Source organism: Ctenopharyngodon idella, chromosome 16, assembly GCF_019924925.1.
Source record: "Ctenopharyngodon idella isolate HZGC_01 chromosome 16, HZGC01, whole genome shotgun sequence".
Taxonomy (NCBI): Eukaryota; Metazoa; Chordata; class Actinopteri; order Cypriniformes; family Xenocyprididae; genus Ctenopharyngodon; species Ctenopharyngodon idella.
Window position 1 is genome coordinate 8153876 of NC_067235.1, and position 15303 is coordinate 8169178.

At 39.9% G+C, this 15303-nt stretch overlaps 1 long non-coding RNA gene across 3 annotated transcripts in view; it reads right to left on the minus strand.

Moving 5' to 3' along the window:
* Positions 1 to 11546, minus strand: part of LOC127497975 (uncharacterized) — a 393949-nt gene extending 382403 nt beyond the window's left edge. For all 3 annotated transcript variants that reach the window (XR_007925718.1, XR_007925717.1, XR_007925716.1), the window contains exon 1: positions 10765 to 11546. This is a non-coding gene — a long non-coding RNA (uncharacterized LOC127497975). The remainder of the gene's footprint in view (positions 1 to 10764) is intronic.
* Positions 11547 to 15303: the final 3757 nt, after the last annotated feature.

Genomic DNA, 15303 nt, shown 5'->3' on the forward strand with positions numbered 1-15303 from the left:
TTTATATATAAATATAATATAATATATTTTTGTTAAACCAAAATAAACTGCTGAAGGACATAGACCAGGGGCTCCTCCCTGCATAACACCACAGATTTGGCCTTCAATGCCACTAAGCAAACTGCCGCCACGATCGTCGATCTATGGTGGCAATGGTGGCAATGGTGGCACAGAGAGACATCTCTGGGTGAACCTGGCCGACATCTGCGAGAAAGACAAAAACTTTCTGCTCTATGAGCCGGTTTTGCCTTCTGAACTTTTCGGCACATCCGTGCACAGTGGTCGGGAAGTTTAGGAAGGCAAAGGCGTGTTCTCAAGCTTTTAAGACTTTTATACTGCGCCAGTCCAGGCCTGCGCCTCGAGCCTCTAAGGGGTCTGACTTGTCCCGGTCCGAGGACCGCAGGCAAGATCAGATGAGCACTGCCTCTTGTGCTCCCCCTCCTTCGTGTGGTAGAGCGTGGAGGAGCCAAAAGGAGAAAGAAAGAACTTAGGGAAGTGATCCAGAGTAAAAGTGCTCAGCATTCTGGGGTCCCAGAGGCTAAATAACACCTGCCTCCTTCCCCCCTCTCCCCTTCCATCCCCTGACTGAGGTCAGGTGGGGTGTGTTAGAGGCTCTGACACATGTTTAGACCAGACCCCTGAAGCTGGGCCGATGATGTTTTGGCAGTATGTCATTAATATTAACATCTGCCTTACTGTTGGTTCGGCACAAATGGATGGTTGTGAATATGTTGTCTGGCGCCTAGCAGTTCTGAGTTCTTAGGCTCACTCTCTGAGCCTCCTTGGTTACTGCCTCTACTTGGAGCATGTTAGGCCTCCTCTCGCTATAGAGAGTCACTTTATAAAGACCTGTACTCCTACAGAGTTCTTCCCAGATAGCTATATCAGGTATTTAGGCTTTCTGGTGGCCTCATTGGTAAGCTATCCTAGGTGTTGGAGGTAGTTAGGCCTCCTCTCACTTTAAAGAGCTGTCATGCTGAGGCCCCCATCCTCAAAGCTCGACCAGGTAGTAGTGCTGAGTTGTTAGGCTCTCTCTGAGCCTCTTTGGTTGCTGCATTCATTATGGAGCATTGTTAGGCCTCCTCTCGCCATAGAGAGTCGCTTTATAAAGGCCTCCGCTCCTCAGAGCTCCACCCGGATAGCTATATCAAGTAATTAGGCTACTTGCTTCCTCTGTAAACTGTCCTGGGTGTTGGACATAGTTAGGCCTGCTCTCACTTAGAGATTCGTCATGCTGAGGCTTCCATCCTCAGAGCTCGGTCAGGCAACAGTGTTGAGTGTTTGCAGTCCTCCTTGGCCACTGTTTGTGTTTGCATGTGTTGTTACGCTGAGGCCTTTGCTTTCTATGAGCTCAGCTGGGATAGCATTCTGAGTGTAGGGTTTCTGCGGGCCTCCTTGGAAGCTCTCATGAGTGTTGGGTGTTGTTAGGGAGTTGCTATATTTAGGCCTCCGTCCTTAGAGCTTGTCTGGGTAGTAGTTGTTAGGCTCTGGTGAGTCTCCTTAGCTACTGCTTTATTTTGAGCATTGCTAGGCCTTTTCTTTTGGAGGCCCCCATTTATCCAGAGCTCCGCTTGAATAGCAATTCTGAGTCATAAGGCTTTTTTTCAGCCTCATTGGAAGCTGCCCTGAGCGTAGAATGTCATTAGGCCTCCTCTCGTTTCAGAGAGTCGTCTTGCTGAGGCCTCCATTCTTAGAGCTAGGTTATGCAGTAGCACTGAGTTGCACTGAGTTGCAGGCTCTTTGCGTGAGCCTCCTTGGTGCCCCTAGATGGTGTGGAACTTAGTGCCGATGCCTTCGTCCTCTGAGTTAGCTAGGAACCTAGTTGTTAGGTTCTCTGTGAGCCTCCTTGGTTACTGCTCAAAATAGAGTATCATTACGCTCCCCTGAGCGCCGCCTACTGTTAGTACATGCGTAGGACGCAATGCAGAGGCCTTCATCCCTAGAGCTCGGGCAGGTAGTGTGCCAGGTTGTTAGGCTCTCTTTGAGCCTCCTTGGCCACTGCCCTTTATGCAGAGTGTTGTTAGGCCTGCTTTCCTTTTAGAGTCGTTTAGGCCTCTGCTCCACAGAGCTTCGCCTGGCCAGCTAGATCAAGTTTCTATGCTCTTCTGGGCCTCCTTGTTAACAGATTTGCTTAGGGCTGGTTAGGCTTCCTCTCACTTCAGAGTCAGTTTCTGAGGCCTCCTCCCTTAGAGTTTTTGTTGAACAGTAGTTCCGAGTGGTAAGGCTCTCTCTTGAGTCTCCTCGGAAACTGGCCTAGTTAGGCCTCCCCCTTTTTTGAGGCCTTCATTCAGGAAAAGCTCCAGTCTATGATAATATTCCCTTAAAAGTGTTCCTATGTATACCAAGCTCTTGAGCTTGCTTAGCTTGGGTTCTGGCCATAGGGAATCAGTCATGACAGCCGCTGGCGTTTACCTTGGGATGTGGACTCCTTTGAGTCTTTGACTTATTTTGGCAAATTACAGACCCATTTCAAATCTTCCATTTATGTCTAAAATACTAGAAAAAGTGGTGTCGGTCCAATTGTGCTCCTTCTTGCAAAAAAAAAAAAAAAACGCTATCTATGAAAAATTTCAGTCAGGATTCAGGTCTCATAATAGCACAGAAACTGCGCTTGTTAAAATTACAAATGTTTTTGTAAATTACAAAACTACAAAATTATACTGGTATTCAGGGACAGGCATTACGGTGGTTTAGGTCATACCTATCAGTAAATTATGGAGTGCCGCAAGGATCTGTGTTAGGCCCTCTGTTATTTTCAATATATATGCTGCCACTTGGTGATATTATAAGAAAACATGGAATTAGTTTCCACTGCTATGCCGATGATACTCAGTTATATATTTCATCACGACCAGATGAAATCTCCAAATTATCCAATCTGACAGAGTGTGTTAAAGAAGTAAAACATTGGATGACTAGTCATTTTCTTCTATTAAATTCAGATAAGACTGAATTACTACTTATTGGACCAAAAATCTGTACACAGAATCTCTCAGACTACACTCTGCATTTAGAAGGATGTACTGTTACTCCATCCTCGACAGTTAAAGACCTGGGTGTTATATTAGACAGCAACTTCTCCTTCGAAAATCATATCTCATATGTTACAAAAACAGCCTTCTTCCACCTCAGAAACATTGCTAAGCTACGGAACATGTTATCTATTTCTGATGCAGAAAAATTAGTTCATGCTTTCATGATGTCTAGACTAGATTACTGTAATGCATTACTAGCTGGTTGTCCTGCTTCCTCAATAAAAATTAGTACAATTAGTACAAAATGCAGCTGCTAGAGTTCTTACCAGGTCAAGAAAATATGATCATATAACACCAATTTTATCATCTTTACACTGGTTACCTATTAAGTTCCGTATCGATTATAAAGTATTGCTACTGACCTATAAGGCCCTAATTGGATTAGCTCCTGTTTACTTAACCAACCTTCTATTACCCTACACGCTCTTTAAGATCACATAACTCTGGACTTCTGGTTGTACCTAGGATATCTAAGTCCACTAAAGGAGGGAGAGCGTTTTCACATTTGGCTCCTAAACTCTGGAATAGCCTTCCTGATAATGTTCGGGGCTCAGACTCGCTTACCCAGTTTAAATCTAGATTAAAGACGCATCTCTTTAGCCAAGCATTTACATAATGCATCTCATATCAGATAAATTGCACATGACTATCTTTGCTTAATGTTATGAATAGCAGCTACGCTAATTATTCTCCATTTGCTTTTCTGTTTTATCTTGGGACGCCCGTCCCGAGGTGACTAGAGAGTACATCAGCTTCAGTTTGGATCCACCCTCTTAAGAAGACCTCAGATGACCAACACTTTTGAAAAGACGGCGCCAACTCCTGCTAGGACTACAGATGACGCAACATCTGGATCAACATGCACATTCCCAAATTTCTATATATCCTAATTATTGTTAATATGTAATTCATTATTTCCAGGAGCTCATTGCTTCTACCTTCAATTAAACTTCTAACAGTGATTGTAAATTAAATTGCCTAAATTAGCTAACTGCATTCTCTAAATTGTAAAGTTGACATGCATTCTCTGTAAAGCTGCTTTGAAACGATATGTATCTTGAAAAGCACTATACAAATAAATGTGAATTGAATTATGTCAGCCACTGTGCGTTCACACCGCTGCCGGCGAGAACGTCAAAGAAGCGGTCTTGGATGGTGTGGGTGTCGAGGAGAGTTGAAGTCAGGTCAACTTTATGGTAATGAGCTATGACGCAGTTTGGCGGCAACCAATCGGAATGTAGAGGTCCTCTGCTTGAGAGGATTCCAGAGAATGCAGTCGTGTAAACTTTGGTTCTGACCAAACATTAGTTCCCAAGCAAAATGGAGGAGAGGTGGATCATTTCCGTGGCGGGTTTCCCAATAATATACGACATGTGTCCTTGCTTGTGTACAGGGGCATAAATAAGAAAAATGATGTGTGGGCCAAGGTGTCTGACATTGTTAGCATGCTATGTCTGAACTATATAAATATATAGCTGTATGCACTATATATTTAAGCCTAAGGACATTTATCATTATTTTCTCCAGCTAAGCAATTTTTTCTCTGCGTTCTCTGGAATCCTCTCAAGCAGAGGACTTCTACATTCTGACTGGTTGCCGATTACTTTGACGCTCCCATCGGTGGCGGTCTGAAAGCACAGTACAGTGTTGTTGGCAAGGGAAGCCAGAGCAAATTTTGACGCTCTCGCTGGCGGCGGTCTGAACGCACAGTTAGGCACTCATCCCTTCAGCATGGTGGTGTGGGTATTCCGTTCCCCAAAGCACCCTCTAGGGGAAGCAGCGCGAGTTCTTATTCGAAAAGGGAACGTCTCAGGTTACACATGTAAGCATGGCTCCCTGAGAAGGGGAATAAGACGCTGCATCTGTTTGGCATGGTTCAGGTACTCCTGCGCACGTCTCCTTCAGGCAAGAAATGGATGACATTTTTCACAGGTGCCCTTTTATACTCATTGTCTCACCTGTAGTGACATCATCGGCTGATGATGTCAGGTAAATTGACATCAATTTACCTGAAGACTCATGCTTCAGACACCGCCATGCCGGAGGCATTCCCCACAACCTCAACTTTCAGTTCCAATACCTGAGGTTACTTATTCTCTGAACATCCAGGGTTAGTTTACTTCAGAGGTATTCAGTGCATGCGCTATTGACGAGGCTCCATTGGGCATGACAGATATTGCACAATATTATATTATATATAAAGCATAAAGCAATGTTTATTTTACTCTAATTTGTTCATTTTTTAATTCTCCTCACACAAATTGTTTTTTTGTTTTTTTTTTTGCAACAGGACTTTACCTATATAATGTATATCTATAATAAAAATACATATGTGATACATCTCACCTTACAAGAAATGTGGAAGCAAAATGGCTAAACAAAAAATAAACTTATACAGTCATATTATCTTTGCAAGCATAGACTATTTTTAGTTCAATCTTTCTTTTTAATTTAACAATATAATTCTTGTTCAGAGTAATAAAAATTATTAAAGATTAAAAGATAAGATTAAAAAATAAAAATAATTGCAAAACAATATGCACTAAGAATGTAAGTCGCCACTAAACAAAAAAAAAAGGAAAAGAAAGAAAAAAAGAAGAAGGATTCTTTTTAAACTCTGTCCTAATTCAGAGGCTGCATCCTTCGAAGTCCGCGAAGGTCAGACTAAGCATTTTGTTTAATGGGACAGTCTTGCCTACGGAGGATTGCTCTTGAGCGACAGTAATGTTTGTACTAGAATTTGTTTGATAGTTATATTTAACTCTCTGAAAACAAAACATGGTTGACAACTTGTCTAAATATGTTCACCTTGGTCCATTTATGTACATAATAAAGAGTATAAACTATATCAAATCACATCTTAGTAAGATATGTCAACATTTGAACCGGTTTAATTTTTTTTTTTTTTTTTTTTACATTTGTATCATTAGATATTCAAATAATCCAACAATTACTCTCAAAAAAATCCTGTCGTCAGCACAATGAATTCTGGGGTAAGCTAGGCCACAAAGGATCCATCTGTTGTATCCTTCATTGCCCGGAAATTAACAATACTGGCTATGTTTTACTGATGTTTTTTGGAACCAGATAGTGTAGTTAACATCTATGAGCAGGGGCTAACTGGATCATCCTAACCAGCCACTCCTTGACCCTGTGTGTTGAAATTAAACATTAATTTTGCTATACAGACATGTAGTGCTGCACAGAACACTAATGAGTATCAGTATGTGAATAGATTTGTTGATGTTTTTAAATTAAATGTCTAAATGAAGCAACTAGCTAAAATGAACCAGATTGGTGTGATTCATTGTGGTGTAGTGCAGTAGTTTTCAACTCTGGGTACTGGTACTGTGCGTCTCTCTTATCTAACACCCCAGGTGAAAAAAAAAGTAAATATCTATAATGTACTTAAAGTGCTCTATTTTCGCGTACTAATTTTGTACTTAATATACTAAAAATTCTTCTTTAGTACTTCTTAAGATAATCTTAAGAACATCTAAGTGTACTCAACTGTGCTATTTTGAGACACCATGAAACATGTACTAATATGTGCTTTTAATATACTATCTCTGTGTTTAAAATTTTTATTTAGTTACCACTTACAGTACACTTGAACCCATAGTGTACTACAAGTGATAACTAAATACATTTTTTATTTGACTGACTTTTGAAGAATTATTATTATTATTATTTTTTTTTTTTTACATCTATACCCAAATTCTACAACTACAGTCGGGTGGTTCTCATTTTTCGAACCTTATCTAAGCATGCAGAATTAAACTGAAACTTGTATGTTAAAGTCACACATAAGAGGAATCAATTACTTTGCCTCAGCCTCCTGGACCTGATATATTTCAAATGTTGGGGATCAACATCTGTTCCTTGATGGCAACATCAGAGCACAGTGTGTGGTTAGCTGTGGCTAACCAGGGCAAAAATGAAACTCTAAAAGTTATCCACTGTTCTCGACTGTGTATCAAAGAATGGTCGAAGTTTGACCAAATTCCCCATTGCCACACCCATTTCCCATCATCTGAAAAGTAGTCTACATGGTTACATAAATTCAAGTTATAAATTACAAAATATTCAATCAGAATGTATGTATGTATATATGTATGTATGTTTTTAGTTTTCCAATTTCCAATTTTCCAATTGTTAAGGTGGGCATGGATACAGTGCAATGAAGTTAGCCAATTAAGTGTTTTTTACAGAGTAAAAATGAGAATGGAATATAATTTTTTGGAACACTGCACCTTTTATGGTGCAAAAAACTAACCTTGAGGGACTAACCTTTAGAAACGAACCTTGAGAAACATAATATAAAAATCTTAAAATGCATTTCATTACCCCTTTAAGCATTTGGAATGTTAAGCTCGATTTATACTCGCTGCACCCGCATGAGCGTGAAGGTGCACTTTTTAAAAAATGATGTCATCGCATGTGGGAGGTCGTGCGTGTTGAATGCGGAAAACCCCATTTTGCGTGGTGGTGTGCATGGCAGTTTATATAACTTTGTGCATGGATCCTCTTCCGAGGATGCACGACTTCGAGGCGATTCTGGCCAAGCAGGTACGTCTGTACCGGCATCTTACAGGCACCCAGTTTGCGCTTGTCTAAATTAATTGCTTACATTTACAAAATGAGCCTACAATAATGAATAAATATAAAAATAAGCCTTTTAATGAAAATAAATGTCCATGTTTAATAAAAATGTTCATGAAGTTAAAAATGTTTAATGAAATTACAAAATATTAAAGAGATTGTTGACTCCATGAGCTTTCCTAAGATGCTAGGATAAGATCATGGCTGAATTCGAAATCGCATACTATATAGTAGGTGAAAAACAGTATGTGACAAAAGATGTCTGAATGCACAGTACTCACTCTTTTATGAGCAAAAAGTACCCGAATGATCTACTACTTCCAGCGAGATTCTGAAGTGTGCATATGATGGACACTTTACTATCCCATAAGGCCATGGGAGGGCATTTGTGAATGGCAGTGATGCAATGCAACTGATGCTGGTAGGTCACGTGATAATGACAACATGGTGAATGTAGTATGTCAGGTTTACATTCATACTACACACATTCATACTATATATAAAACATATTAACAATTAATCATTACTTGTTATAATTAATTATAAATATTTGGATCAGTTAATATGATTAACTTGATGTAACTGAATTAATATTACAATCAATTAATCAATTCGTCCAGCGAAAACTTAGTATTCACTTTCTTACTGTAGTAAGATCAGGAATCGTTTAAGTGGCATTAATCTGCAGGCAGAATCAGAACCAGGGAACTCATATGTATTGTACACAAAGTTTTATTCACTAAATCACGAACACATAACTAATCTAAAAAAAAAAAAAAAAAAAAACGTGGGTAATGGAAAAGTGAAAGTGGATTAAACCGGAAACAGAAACAGGAAATGAAGCTATGGAAAAGAGTCATTTAACCATATGAAAGAACTGTCATTTCATACTTTAAAGCACCTTTGTTAACTTATACTATACGACTGTTTGGGTAGTTCATTGTACAATACTTGCATTGCCTTTGCAGTTGAGGCTGTCTCGTGAAGTCTCTGAAGAAGGTCTTGATGCTTCCATTCAATGGGCTGAAGTTGCAATCTTGTGAACTTGCAATGTTATTCTAGACTCTGTTGTGGTTGAGAGAGAGAGAGTCCTCTCTCTCCTGAGTGAGCACATGGCTGGTTGTAAGTTGAGGCCCGCCGGTGTGGCTTCACCGGCCCTGGGACTGAATGAGGCCACACAGAACAGCAACCAGAAGATGCAGAGAAGAGGGAAGAAGAGTGAATGGGATCTGTGCAGGGGCTTCTTAACCTCTGTGGATGGTCTCTCCTCCCAGGGGTCAGTGAGCCAACTTAAGCTTTCAGAGGGAAAGTTTATGACTCTTTGTCCTCGAGCATGGTAATTAGCATATGCATCTGGATTGGGTGTTGATGCAGAAACTATTAAAGATTCTTGTAGTACTAATATGTTGCATAGGTATCTACCTTAATATACACAATCATTTAGATCATCAAATTACAAAATTGTAGATACCAAACTTGGTATATGTGAGGTTACATTAACTGTTGGTTCTGTCATAAAGCATGCATAAAACAAAATACACTAGACAGTAATAATCATACACACAATGTCCTGGGATGCATGTTCCTTCATAGATGGTTTCCTATGAATGAATGTGGAAGAGTCTTTTTTTATGGACATTATGTATGTTTCAATAGAGGAATGGAGTGAGAGTTGACTCTTTCACATTATTTTTGGTCGTAAAACCTTGGTTACCAGAGGCCTGGTTCTATTATTTTGGGTGGTTGTCACAGGCACCTTGGCACCTTGTTTTGTGGTATGTGAAAGGTTTTAAAGATTATTTGTTAAATATAACAAATACTTGTGTCTGATTTGTCTCAGTCATTACAACTTATTCAAAATAAATACATACTCAAGAGAGTATGCGATTTCGGATGCAATCCATGCTTTCTTCTTCCAAACAAAACTAACTTCTTCTATTGTAGAAGTACTGAGACTGCTCTCATTAGAGTTACTAATGATTTGCTCTTATCATCAGATCGTGGTTGTATCTCTCTATTAGTGTTACTGGATCTTAGTGCAGCATTTGACACTATTGATCACAATATTCTTTTAAATAGACTCGAAAATTATGTTGGCATTAGTGGAATTGCATTGTCATGGTTCAAATCATACTTATCTGACCGTTATCAGTTTGTAGTAGTAAACGAAGACATGTCATATCGATCACAAGTTCAATATGGAGTACCACAAGGCTCAGTACTAGGACCATTACTGTTCACTCTGTACATGCTACCCTTGGGAGATATCATTAGGAAGCATGGCGTTAGTTTTCACTGTTACGCTGATGATACTCAGCTCTATATTTCTTCGCGCCCTGACGAAACTTACCAATTCACAAAATTAACGGAATGCATAGCTGATATAAAAAATTGGATGACCAGTAATTTCCTACTACTAAATTCAGAAAAAACAGAGATTCTAATTTTTGGACCAAAAACTTCTTCACGTAATAACCTAGAATATTGTCTAACACTTGATGGCTGCTCTGTTAAGTCTTCGTCGTCAGTTAGGAACCTGGGTGTGCTCTTTGATACCAATCTTTCATTTGAAGGCCATGTTACTAGCATCTGTAAAACCACATTCTTCCATCTTAAAAATATATCTAAACTACGACATATGCTCTCAATGAAAAATGCAGAACAGTTAGTTCATGCGTTCATGACCTCAAGGCTAGATTACTGTAACACTCTACTGGGTGGTTGTTCTGCTCACTTGATAAATAAACTACAGCTCGTACAAAATGCAGCAGCTAGAGTTCTTACTAGAACCAGGAAGTATGACCATATTAGCCCAGTTCTGTCAACACTGCATTGGCTTCCTGTTAAACATCGTATAGATTTTAAAATCTTGCTAATTACTTACAAAGCACTAAATGGTTTAGCTCCCCAGTACCTGAGCGAGCTCCTAATTCATTATAGTCCTTCACGTCTATTGCGATCTCAGAATTCAGGCCAGCTGATAATACCTAGAATATCAAAATCAACTGCAGGTGGTAGATCCTTCTCCTATTTGGCACCTAAACTCTGGAACAATCTTCCTAGCATTGTTCGGGAAGCAGACACACTCTGTCAGTTTAAATCTAGACTAAAAACGCATCTCTTTAACCTGGCATACACATAACACATTACCAATTTATATTTCCAAATCCGTTAAAGGATTATTAGGCTGCATAAATTAGGTCAGCCGGAACCGGGAACACTTCCTATAACACCTGATGTATTTGTTACATCAGAAGAAGAATGGCATCTACGCTAATATTAGTCTTTCTGTTTATCCCAAGGTTCACCGTAGTCAACTGGATCCGGGCCGTATCCAGGTGAGACCAAGGACCTGCACCTTGACACGACCACAACGCAGCCCTGAAGTATCAGCAGAGATTGAGTCAACTAGATCATCCCCTGTGAAGGCCTCATCGACACGACAGCCACGACACAGTTCCTCAACAACCGTCCATACCGGCGTGATGAATACGATCCTCAATTGGATGGAACTGAAATAAATACTTTTAATGTTGCGATCCTATTGGACTTATGATAGCAACCTGAATTGTAACAAAGCACTGTTGGCCAGAGGAGAACTGGCACCCCGACTAAGCCTGGTTTCTCCCAAGGTTTTTTTCTCCATTTTAACACCAATTTGCCACTTGTCTGCCACCTGATGTCACCTGATGGAGTTTGGGTTCCTTGCCGCTGTCGCCTCTGGCTTGCTTAGTTGGGGACACTTGACTTGACATTTTGATATTCAACAGTGCTTTGATCTGCCTGCATTGACACTATTCTTTAAGAGCTGCTGTGCAGCCAAACAATGTACCAGTTATCAATGTAAAGCTGCTTTGACACAATCTACATTGTAAAAAGCGCTATATAAATAAAGGTGACTTGACTTGACTTGACTTCTATTCTACTACCTACAGTGCATCCGGAAAGTATTCACAGTGCTTCACTTTTTCCACATTTTGTTATGTTACAGCCTTATTCCAAAAGGGATTAAATTCATTATTTTCCTCAAAATTCTACAAACAATACCATATAATGACAACGAAAAAGAAGTTTGTTTGAAATCTTTGCAAATTTATTAAAATAAATAAATAAATACAAATAAATAAATCACATGTACATATGTATTTACAGCCTTTGCTCAATACTTTGTTGAAACACCTTTGGCACCAATTACAGCCTCAAGTCTTTTTGAGTATGATGCTACAAGCTTGGCACACCTATTTTCAGGCAGTTTCTCCCTTTCTTCTTTGCAGGACCTCTCAAGCTCCATCAGGTTGGATGGGGAGCGTCGGTGCACAGCCATTTTCAGATCTCTCCAGAGATATTCAGTCAGGTTTAAGTCTGGGTTCTGGCTGGGCCACTCAAGGACATACAAGTCAAGTCAAGTCAAGTCACCTTTATTTATATAGCACTTTTAACAATACAGATTGTGTCAAAGCAGCTTTACAGTGATAACTGGTATATAATTTTGTCAGAAAATGGTGTCATTATCCATCTTAAGTAAATTCAGTATTGATTCATTCCGATGTAAGAATCAATAGTTATTAATTTAGTTAATTTATCTGTATCAGCACTGGAATAACAGTGATGTCATCATCCAGCTCAGTTTGCATACAATGGTGTCAATGCAGGCAGATCAAAACACTGTTGAATATCAAATGTCAAGTGTCCCCAACTAAGCAAGCCAAAGGCGACAGTGGCAAGGAACTCAAACTCCAATAGGTGACATCAGGTGGCAAACAGGTGGCAAGCAGGTGTTAAAATGGAGAAAAAAACCTTGGGAGAAATCAGGCTCAGTCGGGGGGCCAGTTCTCCTCTGGCCAACAGCAAACAGTGTTTGTATTCATCACGCCGGTATGGGTGGCTTGTTGAGGAACTGTGCCACTGGCTGTCGTGTCGATGAGGCCTTCACAGTGGATGATCTAGTTGACTCAGTCTCTGCTGACACTTCAGGGCTGCGTTGTGGTCATGTCAAGGCGCAGGTCCTCGATCTCACCTGGATATGGCCCGGATCCGGCTGACTACGGTAAACCTCGGGATAAACAGAGAGACTAATATTAGCGTAGATGCCATTCTTCTTCTGATGTAACAAGTACATCTGGTGTTATAGGTAGTGTTCCCGGTTCCGGCTGACCTAATTTATGCAGCCTAACAATCCTTTAACGGATTTGAAAACATAAATTGATAATGTGTTATGTGTATGCCAGGTTAAAGAGATGCATTTTTATTCTAGATTTAAACTGACAGAGTGTGTCTGCTTCCCGAACAATGCTAGGAAGATTGTTCCAGAGTTTAGGTGCCAAATAGGTGAAGGATCTACCGCCTGCGGTTGATTTTGATATTCTAGGTATTATCAACTGGCCTGAATTCTGAGATCGCAATAGACGTGAAGGACTATAATGCATTAAGAGCTCGCTCAGGTACTGAGGAGCTAAACCATTTAGTGCTTTGTAAGTAATTAGCAAGATTTTAAAATCTATATGATGTTTAACAGGAAGCCAATGCAGTGTGGACAGAACTGGGCTAATATGGTCAATGCTTCCTAGCTCTAGTAAGAACTCTAGCTGCTGCATTTTATACGAGCTGTAGTTTATTTATCAAGCGAGCAGGGCAACCACCCAGTAGAGCGTTACAGTAATCTAGCCTTGAGGTCATGAACGCATGAACTAACTGTTCTGCATGTGTCATTGAGAGCATATGTCGTAGTTTAGATATATTTTTAAGATGGAAGAATGCAGTTTTACAGATGCTAGAAACATGGCTTTCAAATGAAAGATTGGTATCAAACAGCACACCCAGGTGACGATGATGACTTAACAGAGCAGCCATCAAGTGTTAGACAGTATTCTAGGTTATTATGTGAAGAAGGTTTTGGTCCAAAAATTAGAATCTGTTTTTTCTGAATTTAGTAGTAGGAAATTCCGTTAATTTTGTGAATTGGTAAGTTTCGTCAGGGCGCGAAGAAATATAGAGCTGAGTATCATCAGCGTAACAGTGAAAACTAACGCCATGCTTCCTAATGATAAGGGTAGCATGTACAAAGTGAAAAGCAATGGTCCTAGTACTGAGCCATGCAGTACTCCATATTGAACTTGTGATCGATATGACATCTCTTCGTTTACTACTACAAACTGATAACGGTCAGATAAGTATGATTTGAACCACGACAGTGCAATTCCACTAATGCCAACATAATTTTTTAGTCTATTTAAAAGAATGTTGTGATCGATAGTGTCAAATGCAGCACTAAGATCCAGTAACACTAATAGAGAGATACAACCACGATCTGATGATAAGAGCAAATCATTAGTAACTCTAATGAGAGCAGTCTCAGTACTATGGTATGGTCTAAATCCTGACTGGAAATCCTCACAGATACCATTTCTTTCTAAAAAGGAACATAGTTGTGATGATACTGCATTTTCTAGTATTTTTGATAGAAAAGGAAGATTTGAGATCGGCCTGTAATTGACTAATTCTCTAGGATCAGGTTGTGGTTTTTTAATAAGAAGTTTAATAAAAGTCAGCTTAAAAGTTTTTGGTACGTATCCTAGTGATAAAGATGAATTAACGATATTAAGAAGAGGATCTATGACCTCTGGAATCATCTCTTTCAATAGCTTAGTCGGTATAGGGTCTAATATACATGTTGTTGATTTTGATGATTTAACAAGTTTAGACAATTCTTCCTCTCCTAAAGCAGCGAATGAATTGAATTTTTCCTAAGGGACACTACAATGCACTGTCTGACACGATACTGTAGTAGACGGTTGCATGGTTATAATTTTCTCTCTAATATTGTCAATCTTGCAAGTAAAGAAGTTCATAAAGTCATTACTGCTGTGCTGTTTGGAAACATCAGAAGTTGAAGCTTTATTTCTTGTTAATTTAGCCACTGTGTCAAATAAATACCTAGTGTTGTGTTTATTTTCTTCTAAAAGATTTGAAAAATGAGCAGATCTAGCAGTTTTTAAGGCCTCTCTGTACTCAATCATTCTCTTTCTCTTCATTCGCAGAGAATGAGTCCTCCAGGCGGGCTGTCATGTGCCTTTTACTGAGGAGTGGTTTCCGTACAGGCCTGATTGGTGGAGTGCTACAGAGATGGTTGTTCTTCTGGAAGGTTCTCCTCTCTCCACAGAGAAACGCTGGAGCTCTGTCAGAGTGACCATCGAGTTCTTGATCACCTCCCTGACTAAGGCCCTTCTCCCCCGATCGTTCAGTTTGGCCGGGCCCTGTTAAGAGCCCTGTTGTTTCAAAACTTCTTCCATTTATGGATGATGGAGGCCACTCTGCTCATTGGGACCTTCAGTGCTGCAGACATTTTTCTGTACCCTTCCCCAGATCTGTGCCTCGATACAATCCTGTCTTGGAGGTCTACAGACAATTACTTGGACTTCATGGCTTGGTTTGTGCTCTGACATGCACTGTTAACTGTGGGACCTTATGTAGACAGGTGTGTGCCTTTCCAAATCATGTCCAATCAACTGAATTTACCACAGGTGCTCTCCAATTAAGTTGTAGAAACGTCTCAAGGATGATCAATGGAAACAGGATGCACCTGAGCTCAATTTTGAGTGTCATGACAAAGGCTGTGAATTGTATGTACATGTGATTTTTTTCATTTTTAATAAATTTGCAAAGATTT